Raw genomic sequence first — 19,407 nt, forward strand, 5'->3', positions numbered from 1 at the left:
CACTTGGCATTTTCTCAATGAATGCAAAATGTTCTCTGATTGGATGGGGTGGAGAGCATGACGTTACTGTGTCTACTACAATAATTTCCAGCTTCTAAGGCTATCAAAGACAGCTTTGTGTCTCTGCTAATGATCCAGTTATGTGACCACTGTATCAGCCAATCACAGTTGTCACCAGGGGCGGATTGACCATTTGGGCACTCGGGCATTGCCCAAGGGCCCGGGGTCAGTAGGGGGCCCCATGAGATGCCCCTGGTGCCTTTCATAGGCTTTTTTGGGTTTGGTTTGAGTGTGGGTGAGGACACAGGGGCCCCATGATCCCCTATTGCCCAAGGCCCCATGAGTTATCAGTCCGCCCCTGGTTGTCACATGCTCGGCTGATCCTTCACACCCTTGGCATAAAGACCCTCTTAAAGGGAAACCAGGACTGGTCTGGAGCGCTTGTTTGAGGTTTATATATTCGTTATACCCATGTCCAGGTGGACTAATGTAACTATGCAATTAAATACATAACTGGAGTTCATCTTTAAGTTTTTTTTTCGCCATCAGCACAAGGGACAGTACTAGCATTGAATGAGAACGTCCCTTGAGCTGATGCTGAATGTCATATTTAACATTTTTGATCCCCTGCACCCCCGTACCCCCACAGTGGTAATCTTCCGGTGCTGTTGCTGGTAATATGTGTCACTAGACCTGTCACAGGCACTTGTCAAGTGTGCTAACTATGCCCACCCTTTCTGCTCCTTTCATAGAAGGATAGATATAGATGAATGTTTTTTGAAAATGATAAGGAATTGAAAAAAAAAATGTGTACTATTGTTTCTGGGTACAAGAACAAATAATGCGAACGTATGGGGCGTCACCGCGATCGGCAGGAGTAGGAAAATTCATTTTGCTGGGTTTTTTTTGGTGGTGGGTTGTGGTAATGGCATAAAAATCTAAATTGTAGAAAATTATATTTTCTAATATTTTTGGCCAGTTTTTTTTTTTTTGTAATAAAACTAAATCAGGAGATATCCAATAACATAAACCACCAAATGAATTTGTCCTGAAAAATATATCTAGATCAAGTAGTTGTGACAATATGTACAGTTTTACAAACACGTCAGAGTTGTAAAATTGGGTGGTAAAGAGTAAATTTGGTTTTGTTGAGAAAAAAATAAAACACTCTGAGCGATCTATGTCCATGGCAGGGATTGTAACAAATTTTGTTGCAGATTCCTACCAGGGGCGGACCGACAACTCATGGGGCCCCCGGGCGATTGGGGATCATGGGTCCCCTGTGTCCTCGCCCAAACCCAAAAAAGCCTATGAAAAAGGTACCAGGGGCATCTCATGGGGCCCCCTACTGACCTCGGGCCCTCGGGCAGTGCCTGACTGCTCGAATGGTCAGTCCGCCCCTGATTACTACCTTTTGTTATTGTGAAGAAATAGCTGGTTGTATCTCTGTGTTTATGTGCAATCTAATGGGAGTGAATCTAATGGGAGTGAATCTAATGGGAGTGAATCTAATGGGAGTGAATCTAATGGGTGTGAATCTAATGGGTGTAAATCTAATGGGTGTGAATCTAATGGATGTAAATCTAATGGGTGTGAATCTAATGGGTGTAAATCTAATGGGTGTGAATCTAATGGGAGTGAATCTAATGGGAGTGAATCTAATGGGTGTGAATCTAATGGGAGTGAATCTAATGGGTGTGAATCTAATGGGAGTGAATCTAATGGGAGTGAATCTAACGGGAGTGAATCTAACGGGAGTGAATCTAATGGGTGTAAATCTAATGGGTGTAAATCTAATGGGTGTGAATCTAATGGGAGTGAATCTAATGGGAGTGAATCTAATGGGTGTGAATCTAATGGGAGTGAATCTAATGGGTGTGAATCTAATGGGAGTGAATCTAATGGGAGTGAATCTAATGGGTGTAAATCCAATGGGTGTGAATCTAATGGGAGTGAATCTAATGGGAGTGAATCTAATGGGTGTGAATCTAATGGGAGTGAATCTAATGGGTGTGAATCTAATGGGAGTGAATCTAATGGGAGTGAATCTAATGGGTGTAAATCTAATGGGTGTGAATCTAATGGGTGTGAATCTAATGGGTGTGAATCTAATGGGTGTAAATCTAATGGGTGTGAATCTAATGGGTGTGAATCTAATGGGAGTGAATGTAATGGGAGTGAATCTAATGGGTGTGAATCTAATGGGAGTGAATCTAATGGGTGTGAATCTAATGGGAGTGAATCTAATGGGTGTAAATCTAATGGGTTTGAATCTAATGGGAGCGATTATTTAATTATCATTCAGCTGCTGCACTTGCAGGGTTCTAATGTGGCAAATGGCAGGGTCTGCATCCCTTTTAGACGTAATTTCCCTTGAAAAAGAGAGGTTAAATACGATTAACATTCAGTTACACTATGACTTTTGTTGCAATTGCATATGCTATGTTATTTTTTGCTTTTTGTTTTCCCCACGAAACTGGAGTTACCCTTTAAATACACCATTGAAGGTGTTTTATTACATCTGTTCAACAAGTCCAAAAAAATAAAGGTAGCTGTTTACCCAACCAGAAATGTTGTGAGATCATAACTTCCTGCACTCTCCATGTGGAAAGTGAACCTAATGGGAGTGTTTTTTATAGCTGTCAATCAGCTGCTGCAGTTGCAGGCTTCTAATGAGGAAAGTGGCAGGATCTGCATCCCTGTGATGTGATTTTCCTTTAGAAGTACCCCACCAAAAAAATGAAATTTTTGTTGCAGGGGATGCCCAAAATCTGACTTGTATCTTAGTGTAGATTTCTGGGAAAATCAATACGCCAATCACACAAGAAGGAAATGACATTTCGGGGGGGGACATTCACCATCTTTGTACAGAACATATCCAGGTAGCCATTTTGCATTTGACAATAATTTACAGCGCTGGTGACTGAAAAGGAAAGGTCATTTTTATTAACATTTAATTACAATATGACTTGTGTAGCCATTGTATACGCTATAATATATATATTTTTTTATTTTCTATTTTTTTTTCTATTTAACCTCTTGCTAACTGTGCTATAGCTGAATGACGGCTACAGCGCGGTTATCCAGTCCTGGGAGGGCGTCATATGATGTCCTCCCAGAAAGTCCGATCCATTATGCTCCCTAATCCGCAGATCCGATCCATCCTGCGGGGATCGTCAGCATGCAACCTATACGGGGTGACACCGGACCCAATCCACGAAAAGGTAAGTTGTAAAGCAAGCCGACGATCCCCGCAGGATGGATCGGATCTGCGGATTGGGGAGCATAATGGATCCATTATGCTCAATCCGCAGATCCGATCCATCCTGCGGGGATCGTCGGCTTGCTTTACAACTTACCTTTTCGTGGAGTGAGTCCGGTGTCACCCCGTGCGGTAGGTGTTACCAGATGCGGCGAGCACCTCCCGCACCTGCCTAGGGACGCCACTGCTGCATATCAATGCCACCTCATCAGTGCAGCCTATCAGTGCCCATCAGTACCGCCTATGATTGGCCATTAGTGTCGCCAATCAGTGACCATCATTGCTGCATATCAGTGCCACCTTGTCAGTGCCACCTCATCAGTGCGCCTATCAGTGCCCATCAGTACCGCCTATCAGTGCCCATCAGTGTCACCTATCAGTGACCATCATTGCTGCATATCAGTGCCACCTCGTCAGTGCCGCCTCATCAGTGCAGCCTATCAGTGCTCATCAGTGCTGCCTATCAGTGCCCATCAGTGCTGCCTATCCGTGCCCATCAGTGCTGCCTATCCGTGCCCATCAGTGCTGCCTCGTGACCGCACATCAGTAAAGGAGAAAAATTACCTTTTTGCTAAATTTTATAATAGAAACAAAGAAAAACTTTTTTTTTCAAATTTTTTGCTTTTTTTTAGTTTATATGTAAAAAATAAATTCCCCCAGCGGCGATTAAATATCACCAAAAGAAAGCTCTATTTGTGTGAAAAAATGACAAAAATGTCATATGGGTACAGTGTTGCATGACCGCTCAATTGTCATTCAAAGTGCAACAGCGCTGGAGGCTGAAAATTGGCCTGGGCAGAAAGAGGGTGAAAGTGCCCGGCAGGCGAGGGGTTAAGGTTTGCTTTGACCTTTGATATGAAGGGGTTAGTAAGGGGGCGGACTGACAACTCATGGGGCCTCCGGGCAATAGGGGATCATGGGGCCCCTGTGTCCTTGCCCAAACTCAAAAAAGCCTAGGAAAAAGGTACCAGGGGCATCTCATGGGGCCCCCTACTGACCCCTGGCCCTCGGGCAGTGCCCGAGTTTCCAAATGGTCAGTCCGCCCCTGGGTTAATATATGACCCCCGTAGTTGTTTCCAGTGCAGAATCCCTTCTCCTGCGTCTTGCCTGGTCTGCGGCATTTAACACCAGCAGAACGTAATGACTTGGTCCTCTCGGGGGACCGACCTGTCACAATATCATCCTTAATATTTATGACATTGTTGCAGAATAGAACGCTAAGCAGAACTGTTCTTTTTTTTTTCCTAAAGTGATGCTGAGATAATGAAAAGCAGTCGGGAGAGCCATCTGTTTTCTAGCACATTGTAGGTTGTCTCACCAAATCACAGATCTGGCTTCTCCAGGCGTGTAATCCGTGCCCGCTCACTTGTCATCAGCATGGTCGCTCACGTGCGTTCTGCAAAAAAAAAGAAAGAAAAGGCAAGCAGACGTTAATAGCGACCCCGAGTGGCAGGTTTAATAAAGCCGTGAGTCTGGCATTCACCAAACATTCACTGCAGGTGAACCTGTCCGGAGCATGTGTCTTTAATGATCGATTGATTCACTACCAACGAATGTTCAGTGAAAGTCACATTTACTGCTTTATAACCACTTGAAGCTTTTACCCTCTTCATGATCAGTCCATTTTTTTTTTGCTATTCAGCACTGCGCTACTTTAACGGACAATTGTCTACACAAATTCAATTTATATTATATTTTTCACACAAATAGAGCTTTCTTTTGGTGGTAATTGATCACCACTGGGTGTTTTATTTTTTATTTGATAAATGAAGAAAACTGAAAAGTTGGGGAAAAAAACTATATTTTTTACTTTCTGCTATAAGATATTCAATTAAAAAAATACAATTTCTGCATAAGTTTAGGCCAAAATGTATTCTGCTACCTATCAGTGACCATCATTGCTGCATATCAGTGCCACCTCATCAGTGCAGCCTATCAGTGCCCATCAGTGCTGCCTATCCATGCCACCTCACCAGTGCCCATCAGTGCTGCCTATCCATGCCACCTCACCAGTGCCCATCAGTGCTGCCTATCAGTGCCCATCAGTGCTGCCTATCCATGCCACCTCACCAGTGCCCATCAGTGCTGCCTATCCATGCCACCTCACCAGTGCCCATCAGTGCTGCCTATCAGTGCTGCCTATCCGTGCCACCTCACCAGTTCCCAATAGTGCTAGTGCTGCCTATCAGTGCCCATCAGTGCTGCCTATCCGTGCCACCTCACCAGTTCCCATTAGTGCTAGTGCTGCCTATCAGTTCCCATTAGTGCTGCCTAACAGTGCCCATCAGTGCTGCCTATTCGTTCCACCTCACCAGTGCCCATCAGTGCTGCCTATCAGTGCCCATCAGTGCTGCCTCATGACCGCACATCAGTAAAGGAGAAAAATTACCTGTTTGCAAAATTTTATAATAGAAACAAAGAAAAAGTTATTTTTTTTTTAATTTTTTGCTCTTTTTTTAGTTTATACTGCAAAAAATAAAACCCCCAGTGGGTATTAAATACCACCAAAAGAAAGCTCTATTTGTGTGAAAAAAAATGTAAAACATTTCATATGGGTACAGTGTCACATGACCGCGCAATTGTCATTCAAAGTGCAACAGCGCTTAAAGCTGAAAATTGGCCTGGGCAGGAAGGGGGTGGGGGAGAAGTGCCCGGTAGGCAAGTGGTTAATCCGTGCCCACTCACTTGTCATCAACATGGTTGCTCACAGGGGCGGACTGACCGTTCGAGCACTCGGGCATAGCCCGAGGGCCTGGGGTCAGTAGGGGGCCCCATGAGATGCCCCTGGTACCTTTTTATTGGCTTTTTCATAGGCTTTTTGGGTGTGGGCGAGAACACAGGGGCCCCATGATTCCCTATTGCCCGGGGGCCCCATGAGTTCTCAGTCCGCCCCTGGTCGCTCACGTGCGTTCTGCAAAGAAAAAAAAAAAAGAGGCAAGCACATATTAATAGCGACACCGAGTGGCAGGTTTAATAAAGCCGTGAGTCTGGCATTCACCAAACATTCACTGCAGTGAACCTGTCTGAGGCATGTGTCATAAATGATCGATTGATTCACTACCAACGAATGTTCGGTGAAAGTCACATTTACTGCTGTATAACCACTTGAAGCTTTTACCCTCTTCATGACCAGTCCATTTTTTTTTTTTTGCTATTCAGCACTGCGCTACTTTAACTGACAATTGTCTACACAAATTCAATTTATATTATATTTTTCACACAGCTTTCTTTTGGTTGTAATTGATCACCACTTTGTGTTTTATTTTTTATTTGATAAATGAAAAAAAATGAAAAGTTGGGGAAAAAAACAATACTTTTTAACTTTCTGCTATAAGATATTCAATAAAAAAAAAAAAAAGTTCTGCATAAGTTTAGGGTAAAATGTATTCTGCTGCATGTCTTTGGTGAAAAACAAAACAAAATAGTAATGGCAGTGATCAGCGACTAATAGTGGGTGTTTTATTTTTTATTTTGTAAATGAAAAAAGACTGAAAAGTTGGGGAAAAAAACAATATTTTTTTACTTTGTGCTATAAAATATATTCAATATAAAATGAAAATCAATTTCTTCATAAACTTAGGCCAAATGTATTCTGCTATATGTCTTTGGTAAAAAAACAAAACAAAATCCCAATAAGCGTATATAAATTGGTTTGGGATATACTGTATACTGGAATTTTAAAAAATATACACTACTAACGGCAGTGATCAGTGAATTATAAAGGGACTGTGATAGTGTGGCGGGCAATCTGATACTAAATGACACTTTGTGGTCATTATGTATAATACATAAGGGGGGATATGATCTCCATGTATAATACATAAGGGGGGATATGATCTCCATGTATAATACATAAGGGGGGGATATGATCTCCATGTATAATACATAAGGGGGGATATGATCACCATGTATAATACATAAGGGGGGTATAAACTCCATGTATAATACATAAGGGGGGATATGATCTCCATGTATAATACATAAGGGGGGATATGATCTCCATGTATAATACATAAGGGGGGATATGAGCTCCATGTATAATACATAAGGGGGGATATGATCTCCATGTATAATACATAAGGGGGGGATATGATCTCCATGTATAATACATAAGGGGGATATGATCTCCATGTATAATACATAAGGGGGGATATGATCTCCATGTATAATACATAAGGGGGGATATGATCACCATGTATAATACATAAGGGGGGATATGATCTCCATGTATAATACATAAGGGGGATATGATCTCCATGTATAATACATAAGGGGGATATGATCTCCATGTATAATACATAAGTGGGATATGATCTCCATGTATAATACATAAGGGGGGATATGATCTCCATGTATAATACATAAGGGGGGATATGATCTTCATAAGTAATACATAAGGGGGATATGATCTCTATGTATAATACATAAGGGGGGGAATATGATCTCCATAAGTAATACATAAGGGGGGCATATGATCTCCATGTATAATACATAAGGGGGGATATGATCTCCATGTGTAATACATGAGGGGGATATGATCTTCATAAGTAATACATAAGGGGGATATGATCTCTATGTATAATACATAAGGGGGGGAATATGATCTCCATAAGTAATACATAAGGGGGGATATGATCACCATGTATAATACATAAGGGGGATATGATCTCCATGTATAATACATAAGGGGGGATATGATCTCCATGTATAATACATAAGGGGGGATATGATCTCCATGTGTAATACATAAGGGGGATATGATCTCCATGTATAATACATAAGGGGGGATATGATCTCCATGTATAATACATAAGGGGGGATATGATATCCATGTATAATACATAAGGGGGGATATGTTCTCCATGTATATTACATAAGGGGGGATATGATCTCCATGTATAATACATAAGGGGGGATATGAGCTCCATGTATAATACATAAGGGGGGGATATGATCTCCATGTATAATACATAAGGGGGGATATGATCTCCATGTATAATACATAAGGGGGGATATGATCTCTATGTATAATACATAAGGGGGGATATGAGCTGCATGAATAATACATAAGGGGGGATATGATCTCCATGTATAATACATAAGGGGGGATATGAGCTCCATGTATAAATATATAAGGGGGGATATGATCTCCATGTATAATACATAAGGGGGGATATGATCTCCATGTATAATACATAAGGGGGGATATGATCTCCATGTATAATACATAAGGGGGGATATGATCTCCATGTATAATACATAAGGGGGGATATGATCTCCATGTATAATACATAAGGGGGATATGATCTCCATGTATAATACATAAGGGGGGATATGATCTCCATGTGTAATACATAAGGGGGGATATGATCTCCATAAGTAATACATAAGGGGGGATATGATCTCCATGTATAATACATAAGGGGGGATATGATCTCCATGTATAATACATAAGGGGGGATATGATCACCATGTATAATACATAAGGGGGGATATGATCTCCATGTATAATACATAAGGGGGGATATGATCTCCATGTATAATACATAAGGGGGGATATGATCACCATGTATAATACATAAGGGGGGATATGATCTCCATGTATAATACATAAGGGGGGATATGATCTCCATGTATAATACATAAGGGGGGATATGATCTCCATGTATAATACATAAGGGGGGATATGATCTCCATGTATAATACATAACGGGGATATGATCTCCATGTATATTACATCAGTGGTTCATATAGTGAACTCGGTGTAGAGTTATTCACCCTGAGGTCATCACAGAGGCTAAGGGGGCGCTCTTTACGTCTGGAGGAAAAGAAATTTAATCTCCAAACACGAAAAGGTTTCTTCACAGTAAGAGCTGTGAAAATGTGGAATAGACTCCCTCAAGAGTTGGTTGTGGCCAGCTCAGTGGATTTCTGTAGGAAAGTCCTGGATTCTTTCTTGGATACACAGAATATAACTGGATATAACATTTATAGGTAAAGTTGATCCAGGGAATATCCGATTGCCTCTCGGGGGATCAGGAAGGAATTTTTTTTCCCAGCAGGAGCAAATTGGATCGTGCTTTGCTGGGGTTTTTTTTGCCTTCCTCTGGATCAACTGTGGGTGTAGGATTATACATTTTTTTATGGTCGAACTGGACCATAAAAAAGATGGACTTTTGTCTTTTTTCAGCCAGACTAACTATGTATCCCAAAGGCTGTGTTTTTTTTTTAAACAAGTGACCAGCAGCAGAGGACTAGAAGCTCCTACTGCCACTGTTTCCCTGCAGACAGTGTGGGAAAGAGCTGGTTCATGTGATAGCTGTATATTGATTAGGAAAAACGGTACTTGATTTTCTTTTTTTTTTTAATTAAAATAATCACAGTGCCATCATCCATACACAGAAAGAGAAGGGAGAATATAAATTAAATGGTGTGTGTTTAGTATCACTTTAACTTTTATATTTTTTTAGCTATACCCAGATTGACTGGACATCTGACAACTAGCTTGGTTAAATAAATGTACAGCAAATCCAAGCACACACACATGGTCATCAAACATTTACGGGTATCCATAGATGAGAGATGACAGTTGCCCAATCCAATAATTTTCTCCCACACAATGTATGCATGCACCCCCCTCTGCCAATCCCTCCACTGGCTTCCGATTGCACAACGGATCAAATTCAAAATCCTAACACTGACATACAAAGCTGTCCACCATACTGCCCCGAACTACATCACCGACCTAATATCCAAGTACCACCCAACACGCACACTCCGTTCCTCACAAGACCTCCTTCTCTCTAGTTCCCTGGTCTCCTCCTCCCATGCCCGCCTCCAGGACTTCTCCAGGGTGTCACCCATCCTCTGGAACTCCCTGCCCCAACCTATCAGATTATCACCTACTCTCCTCTCCTTTAGGCGCACCCTGAAAACCCATCTCTTCAGGGAAGCCTACCCCACCCCCTGCTAACTTGCCGGCCTCCTCCACTCTTCCTACCACCCCATCCCCCACAGCTATCTCCTCCTGTGCCACCATCCCCTCCCTCCTAGATTGTAAGCTCCAAAGAGCAGGGCCCTCGATCCCCTCATGTTTTGCATTGTATTGTTATTGTTCTGTCACATGTTCTGTCCCCCTTTGTAATGTAAAGCGCTGAGCGAACTATTGGCGCTTTATAAATACTGTATAATAATAATGTACGCTTGCCTCTAATGTAATGTCTGTTTGGATTAAATTCATAGATGCACTATACCTACTTGATTTAGTTGCTGAACAACTGGATCTGTAATATTTCTCTGTACATGTACAGGGGTTGAACAAAAACATGGAAACACGACATGTTTCGCAGGTGTGAAAGTGACAACATGTTTTGCGTTGGAAGCGGAAGTGATGTAACACTCTTTTGCTTCTGCTGTGTGATGAGACACCTAGCTAACAGGTGGGAAGCCTCACTTTCCTCATTCGCTGCGTGCGCTGCTAGTAATACGGAGTCATGTCAGAGCTTACGGAGCTTCAAAAAGGGCAAATTGTTGGTGCCGCTCAGCTGGTGCCTCTGTGACTGAAGTCGCCAATTTTTTTTGGTGGCGAGGTCCAGTATCAAAGGTTATGGCGACATATACAGCTTCCAGGAAAATGTTGTCTGATAAGCATAAGCGCGGTCAACATGGTCCACTGATTGAAAGAGACAAAAGGACATTGTGTAGGATTGTGACCCGGAATAAGAAAATAACTGCTGAAAAAGTGACTGCAGAGCTCAATCTCAGTCTTCCAAAGGCCGTGTCCACAAACACTGCAGAGGGAACTCCATAAGCAAAACATTCACGGGTGAATTATAATCGCCAAATTTCTAGAGACCAATATTAATGCTCAGAAGAGGAGAGAGTGGTGCAACACACAGAAATCGTGGACTATCGATCAATGGAAGACAGTAATTTGGTCCGATGAATTGAGCTTCATATTGTTCCCAACCACCAGACAGGTTTACGTGTGACCAACAGCATCCCAAGCTTATTATTATTATTATACAGGATTTATATAGCGCCAACAGTTTGCTCAGCACTTTACAATATAACAGGAGACAATACAGTTCAATACAAGAGGGATAGGAGGGCCCTGATCCTTGGAGCTTACAATCTAGGAGGGATGGGCTAGTGGTACAAAAGGTAGTAACTGTGGGGGATGGACTGGTTGGAAGAATAGAAGATTCCATTATTAGCTGAGGGCAGGATAGGTTTCCCTAAAGAGATAGGTTTTCAGAGATCGCCTAATAGTGAGCAGAGTAGGCGATAGTCTGATAAATTGGGGTAGAGAGATCCAGAGGATGGGGAAGCTCCAGAGAAGTCCTGGAGACGAACATGGGAGGAGGAGACAAGGGAGCTAGAGAGCAGGAGGTCGTGCGTTGAGCGGAGAGTACGGTTTGGGTGGTATTTGGAGACAAGATCGGTGATGTAATTTGGGGCGGAGTTATAAATGGCTTTATATGTTAGTGCTAATGTTTTGAATTTTATCCGTTGGGCAATGGGAAGCCAGTGGAGGGATTGGCAGAGAGGGGTGGAGGACACTGAGTGGAGGCCAGTGGAGGGATTGGCAGAGAGGGATGGAGGACACTGAGTGGAGGCCAGTGGAGGGATTGGCAGAGAGGGATGGAGGACACTGAGTGGAGGCCAGTGGAGGGATTGGCAGAGAGGGGTGGAGGACACTGAGTGGAGGCCAGTGGAGGGATTGGCAGAGAGGGATGGAGGACACTGAGTAGAGGCCAGTGGAGGGATTGGCAGAGAGGGATGGAGGACACTGAGTGGAGGCCAGTGGAGGGATTGGCAGAGAGGGATGGAGGACACTGAGTAGAGGCCAGTGGAGGGACTGGCAGAGAGGGGTGGCTGATACAGAACGGTTAATAAGGTGGATGAGCCTGGCAGCAGCATTCATAATAGCCTGCGATTAGGTAGGTCAATGAGGAGGGAGTTACAATAGTCGAGGCGAGATATAACAAGGGAGTGAATAAGTTGCTTAGTGGTTTCCGAGGTTAAGAACGGCCGTATCTTGGAGATGTTGCGGAGGTGATCATATCCCCAGGTCTTCTGCCAACAGCAAAAGTATGTTGGTGGTGCATTCATAGTTTGGGAAGCCATATCTTGGAATTCTGGAGGCCCCATTATCACCTTGAAAGGTAGAGTTGCTACTAGGGACTACATGCAAATTTTGGTTGACCATGTGCACCCCATGGTGCAGAAATTGTTTCCCAAAGACAACACCATTTACCAAGACAATAAAGCCCTGATTTACATAGCTGGTGTTGTCAAATCGTGGTTTGATGAGTATGCAGACCAAGTCTCACACCTTCCCGGGGCTCCGCAGTCTCCAGACCTCAATATTATTGAGCAAATATGGTCAATTTTGGAGGACAAGGTTCCGGCTCGTTTTCCGCTTCTGGCATCTCTGCGAGCAGTAAAACGATTTTTGCATGAAAAGTGGTATCAGATTCCTTTATCCACCATCCATGACTTATATTTATCAATTCTCAGGAGAATTCAGGCCGTCTTGGATGTCAAAGGAGGTCCAACACCATATTAGGTAACAATTTCATTCTTTTACTTGGTGTTTTCATAATTTAATCCAACCCCTGCATCAGTGGTGTATTTCCGTTCTGTGCTGCCCTAGGCAACATGCGCTCCCACAAAGAGAGCCTGACATTGACCAACAACGCCCCTGCCCACCTCCCACCTGACAGAGCCTTCCACTAACATTCCTCCCCCTCCCCCAAGCTCACCTTCACAGCTCCGGACATCCCCGGGAACCAGAGTTGGGCTCTCCATTCCATACACCATCAAGCAGTCCGCAGCCTCTCTCGGATCTCACCTGGTCCCACATGTGTCCCTTCTTCAATCCCTTCTTCCAGGGGGTGGTGCTGCCCCCCTGAAAAATGCTGCTGCATGCCCCTGCCCTGCATATGCATAGATCTAACAGGTGTATCTGATAGGGATATGTTGTGTAGCGCACCCCCCAAAGGAGCCGCTGTAGACTGCTTCCTTCCCCAATTGTAGTGCAGAGGCAGCCAGGTACACAGCATATTGTCTCTCTGGCTCAAATGGTCTAGGGAATGTCTTTTTTGTTTTTTGCAGTTTTTTGCTTGTAGAAAGTTGAGTAAGTGGAAGGGAGGAGCATGGGATACCCCAAGGACACTGAATAACCAGAGGACATGTCTCCCTTTTTCTTAACAGTCTCTGTGCATCAGGCAAAAGAGATAGATGGAATTAGGTTCTCATAAGGGCCACCGCAGGCTGAACAGTTACTGGAGCCCTCTGAAGAGAAGATAACCAGTTACTATGGCTAAGAATTTAGCCTAGTACTCACAATGATCATCGGTAGCCTACTTCCGATATCCACCAGGCATTCTTCAGTGAGGGAGAAACAAAGCTCAACTTCTGCTGAGCATGAATGTTGGAAAACTTTGGTTGATCAGCGTCTGGAGCCAATTGGAAAGAGTCCCATTGTCAGAATGCATGTCATTTGTGTGGATAGAGGAGGCTAATCATCTGTGGCCAACTGAAGGAGCACCTGGTCTTCGCCAGAGCTCCTGATGGTGAAGATGGATTTCACTGGGGGGCAGCTCCCAGGTTGCGGTCCCCAAGCACACCCATGCAGGCTACAATTGACCTGATTCAAAGAGCCACTGGAGTCAAGACTGAAGAGAGCACAAGAATGCTGGACTCACAAGAAGGCAGGTGTTCACAGAGGCACATTGTAGCTGGGAGACAGGATACTGGTTGGAGTGTACCAGTGACACACTGGAGAAGGAATCCTTGATGTGGTTGGGGTGTATGGGGAACACAATGGAGCTGGAAGACTGGATGTGGCTGGGTTGCACAGGAATACAATGGAGCTGGTAGACTGGATGTGGCTGGAATGCACAGGGAACACACAAGTGCTGGAAGACTGGATGTGTCTGGGGTTCCAGGGAATAACTGAAGCTTAAATAATGGATGTCATCCATGGTGGACAGGAACATACTAGAGCTGGAAGACTGGATGAGTTTTTGGTACACAGGAATACACTGAAACTGGAAGACTGAATATAGATGGAGTTCACAGGAACACACTGAAGCTAGAAAACTGGAAGCAGCTGGGGTGCACAGGATCACACTGGAGCTCAAAGATTGGATGCTGCTGGAGTGCACTGGACAACTGGATGGGTCTGTGGTGAACAGAGAGCACACTGGAGCTGGACAACTGGATGAATCTAGGGTGTGCAGGGAAGCCACTGGAGCTGGAAGACTGGATGTGTCTGTTGCACAGGGAACACACTGGAGCTGGAAGACTGGATGTGTCTGGAGTGCACAGGGAACACACTGAAGCTGGAAGATTGGATGTGCCTGCGGTGCACAGGGAACACGTGGGAGCTGGAAGACTAGATGTATCTGGTGCACAGGGAACACACTGGAGATGGAAGATTGGATGTGTCTGGGGTGCACAGGGAACACACTGGAGATGGAAGACTGGATGTGTCTGGGGTACACAGGGAACACACTGGAGCTGAAAGCCTGGATGTATCTGGGCTGCACAGGGAACACACTGGAGCTGAAAGGCTGGATGTGTCTGGGGTGCACAGGAACACACTGGAGCTGGAAGAGTGGATGCAGCTGGAGTGCACAGGAACACACTGGAGCTGGAAAACTTGATGTGGCTGGGGTGTACAGGAATACGCTGGAGCTGGAAGACTGGATGGGTCTGGAGTACACAGGGAACATGCTGGTTTTTGAAGGCTGGATGCAGCTGGGGAGCACAGGGAGCACACGGAGGCTGGATCCATCTATGGCCATCTTTAGTCTGTAAATATAGGTGCCAACAGACACCAAAATCCATCAACTCGAAATAGAAGCGCTCACAACATATGGGGTTCACCACCCACAAAAATATACCTGACAAGAACTTCCGGGGTCTACTATTTCCTATAGGAAAGTTGGCCATATACAGGTGAAACTCAAAAAATTTGAATATCGTGCAAAAGTTCATTTATTTCAGTAATGCAACTTAAAAGGTGAAACTAATATATGAGATAGACTCATTACATGCAAAGCAAGATAGTTCAAGCCGTGATTTGTCATAACTGTGATGATTATGGCTTACAGCTCATGAAAACCCCAAATCCACAATCTCAGAAAATGAGAATATTGTGAAAAGGTGCAATATTCTCAGCTCAAAGTGTCCCACTCTAATCAGCTAATTAAGCCATAACACCTGCAAAGGGTTCCTGAGCCTTTAAATGGTCTCTCAGTCTGGTTCAGTAGGAATCACAATCATGGGAAAGACTGCTGACCTGACAGTTGTGTAGAAAACCATCATTGACACCCTCCATAAGGAGGGGAAGCCTCAAAAGGTAATTGCAAAAGAAGTTGGATGTTCCCAAAGTGCTGTATCAAAGCACATTAATAGAAAGTTATGTGGAAGGGAAAAGTGTGGAAGAAAAAGGTGCACAAGCAGCAGGGATGACCTTAGCCTGGAGAGGATTGTCAGGAAAAGGCCATTCAAAAGTGTTGGGGACTTTCACAAGGAGTGGACTGAGGCTGGAGTCAGTGCATCAAGAGTCACCACACACAGACGGATCCTGGACATGGGCTTCAAATGTCGTATTCCTCTTGTCAAGCCGCTCCTGAACAACAAACAATGTCAGAAGCGTCTTACCTGGGCTAAAGAAAAATAGACCTGGTCTGTTGCTCAGTGGTCCAAAGTCCTCTTTTCTGATGAGAGCAACTTTTGGAAACCAAGGACCCAGAGTATGGAGGAAGAATGGAGAGGCCCAAGGACCCCGAGTATGGAGGAAGAATGGAGAGGCCCAAGGACCCCAAGTATGGAGGAAGAATGGAGAGGCACACACTGCAAGATGCTTGAAGTCCAGTGTGAAGTTTCCACAGTCTGTGTTGATTTGTGGAGCCATGTCATCTGCTGGTGTTGGTCCACTGTGCTTCATTAAGTCCAGGGTCAACGCAGCCGTCTACCAGGAGATTTTGGAGCACTTCATGCTTCCTTCCACAGACGAGCTTTATGGGGATGCTGACTTCATTTTCCAGCAGGACTTGGCACCTGCCCACACTGCCAAAAGCACCAAAACCTGGTTCAATGACCGTGGGATTACTGTGCTTGATTGGCCAGCAAACTCGCCTGACCTGAACCCCATAGAGAATCTATGGGGCATTGCCAAGAGAAAGATGAGAGACATGAGACCGAACAATGCAGAAGAGCTGAAGGCCGCTATTGAAGCATCCTGGTCTTCCATAATACCTCAGCAGTGCCACAGGCCGATAGCTTCCATGCCACGCTGCATTGAGGCAGTAATTGCTGCAAAAGGGGCCCAAACCAAGTACTGAGTACATATGCATGCTTATACTTTTCAGAGGTCCGATATTGTTCAACAAATCCTTGTTTTATTGATTGCATGGAATATTCAAATTTTCTGAGATTGTGGATTTGGGGTTTTCATGAGCTGTAAGCCATAATCATCACAATGATGACAAATCACGGCTTGAACTATCTTGCTTTGCATGTAATGAGTCTATCTCCTTATATTAGTTTCACCTTTTAAGTTGCATTACTGAAATAAATGAACTTTTGCACGATATTCTAATTTTTTGAGTTTCACCTGTATAATTGTTACCTAATTTAAAAGCCTAATTATGGGTAATTCTTCACCGCACAGGACCAAGACAACTGGACCGACAATGGCTACCTGCACTGGTGACTACCATCTACCATACCAAAGGTTTGATGTCCAGTGAGTGCCAATCATAATCTATTACTGTGACTTGATCTGTTCCTCGATCCTTCATTTGTACTAGTATTTTTTTCCTATAGATTATTTTTCTTCCTCTGTAATCCACATAAAGATCAGAGAACAGACAATGTGCAGCCATGAATCGGTTCACATCTCCTCTAAATTGTTTTCCCAGGGGTCTCAGCAGGAACAACACTTTTAGTCTCCTTGTACCAGCTGCTCTTGTCATTATCAGTTACACTTTGCAAAATATTCTCCAGCTGTGAATTGTCAATGGGACCCTGAATGCTGGTCGCTCATTAAATCCTAAGCATCCATTCCCTTGCAGAGGAGTCTGCGGAACTCACAGCGCTGACTCCTATTTAGTTTAACTTCAACAGGGGTGGACTGACCATTCAGGTACTCGGGCACTGCCCGAGGGCCCGGGGTCAGTAGGGGGCCCCATGATATGGTATCTTTCATAGATTTTTTTGGGTGTGGTTTGAATGTAGGTGAGGACACAGGGGCCCCATGATCCCCTATTGCCCGGGGGCCCCAGAAGTTGTCAGTCTGCCTGTCAGGGCCGGAGCGGGGGAATGGACAGGCAGGCCTTATGGTAAGGTCACGCACCGACTGACGACAGCCACCACCCACAGACCGGAGTCCCTCAGGGCGCGGGGTCTAAGCCCCAGGCTGCCTTTCACCAGGGCCCCTGATGGTGGGGATGGACTTGACGCAGCCTGAGACCCCCAAGTAACCCCAGTTGCGGTAACCAATGACGTATAGCTAGTGGGAGCCAGATGGGAAGACGTATAGTGTGGTCGGACAGGCCGGGTCGATAACAGCGGAACAGACAGTACAAGACGGTAGGCAAGAATACTCAGGTCACGGGCCGGGTTCAGCAATGGGAGGTCAGGTAATGGGATAAGGCAGAGAAATGTCTTGTCAAAGCCGGGTCGGTTTCCAGTAGAGCAACGAGAGCTGAACAAGAGCTTGCGGCAATGAAACATACAGGACACGAATGCAAAGAGCAGCTGCAGACAGCAGGCTTAAATGTGATCAGCCACACCCTCCTGGAGGAGGAGCGGCAGAGGCCTGAAAGCATAAAGGCTCCCACCTTGCTTTGCAGAAACCTAAGATGGATGCCAGCACATGGAGCAGCAAGCTCTGAGGAAAGATAGGACCTTGACAGTACCTCCTCCTCAAGGACCCTTCCCCCTCTGCGGCTCAACATAAGGCTTCTGAGGAAAGCAGCCATGAAAAGCGCAGAGGAGGGCAGGAGCATGAACCCAGGAACGCTCTTCGGGACCATAACCATGCCAATGGACCAGGAACTGCACCCGACCGCGGACCAACCGAGAGTCCAGTATGTGGCTCACCTCATATTCCTCATGACCGTCAACCCAGATAGGACGAGGCCGAGAGGAAGTAAAGTGATTGCAAACCAGAGGTTTCAACAGGGATACGTGAAAGACATTGGAGAAACACATCCCAGGAGGAAGAGCAAGGATGCGGAAAGGACCAACAAAAGGGGGAGCAAGTTTTGGTGTGGGCACCTGAAGATTGAGGTTACGAGTAGATAACCACACCCGATCTCCGACCTGGTATGAAGGAGCGGGCAACCGTCTACGATCAGCCTGGAGCTTCTGGCGCTGTGCTGAGTCCTTCAAGGACCTCTGGATCTGCCCCCACGAGGAACGCAGGGCAGCAAGATGGTTATCCACAGCTGATATGTCCTGTGGCGAGAACAATTCAGGCAATACCGCAGGTTGGATCCCATAGTTGGCCATAAAGGGAGACATCCCGGAAGAGGAGTTGACAGCCGAGTTCCTGGCAAACTCCGCCCATGGCAGGAGATCGACCCAATTGTCCTGATGGTCTGAGATATAGCAGCGAAGGAATTGTTCCAGGGCCTGGTTGGAACACTCCGCAGCCCCATTGGACTGCAAGTGGTAGGCTGAAGAGAAGGAGAGCTTGATACCCAACTGGGAGCAGAACGCGCACCAGAACCTGGACACAAACTGATTCCCACGGTCCAAGACAATCACCTTAGGCAACCCATGCAAGCGAAAGATCTCCCTGGCAAAAACCGTGGCCAGTTCCTGCGCAGTCGTCAACTTCTTGAGCGGAACACAATGGCACATCTTGGAAAAACGATCAATGACCATGAGAATGACCGTATGACCTCTGGACGCAGGGAGATCCACAATAAAGTCCATGCCCAGGTGCAACCAGGGACGCTCCCCATTGGGAATGGGTTGCAGAAGACCAAGTGGAAAATGCCGAGGAGATTTGTTCTGGGCACAGACACAACATGCAGCTACATATGAGGCACTGTCAGAACGGAGAGATGGCCACCAGAATAAACGAGAAACGACCCAGGACAACTGGTTCCTCCCCG

The 19,407-nt window shown here is 45.1% G+C and overlaps 1 protein-coding gene across 1 annotated transcript in view; it reads right to left on the reverse strand.

Moving 5' to 3' along the window:
* LOC149436390 (gonadotropin-releasing hormone II receptor-like) overlaps positions 1-19,407 on the reverse strand; it is a 97,210-nt gene that overhangs the window by 59,681 nt on the left and 18,122 nt on the right. The window contains exon 2 of the mRNA XM_089661666.1: positions 4,581-4,658. The gene's annotated coding sequence lies outside the window, so the exon portion shown is untranslated. The remainder of the gene's footprint in view (positions 1-4,580; positions 4,659-19,407) is intronic.

The sequence above is a fragment of the Staurois parvus genome, unplaced genomic scaffold, assembly GCF_062004578.1.
Source record: "Staurois parvus isolate SC_StPar_1 unplaced genomic scaffold, SC_StPar_1.0 ptg001363l, whole genome shotgun sequence".
Lineage (NCBI taxonomy): Eukaryota > Metazoa > Chordata > Amphibia > Anura > Ranidae > Staurois > Staurois parvus.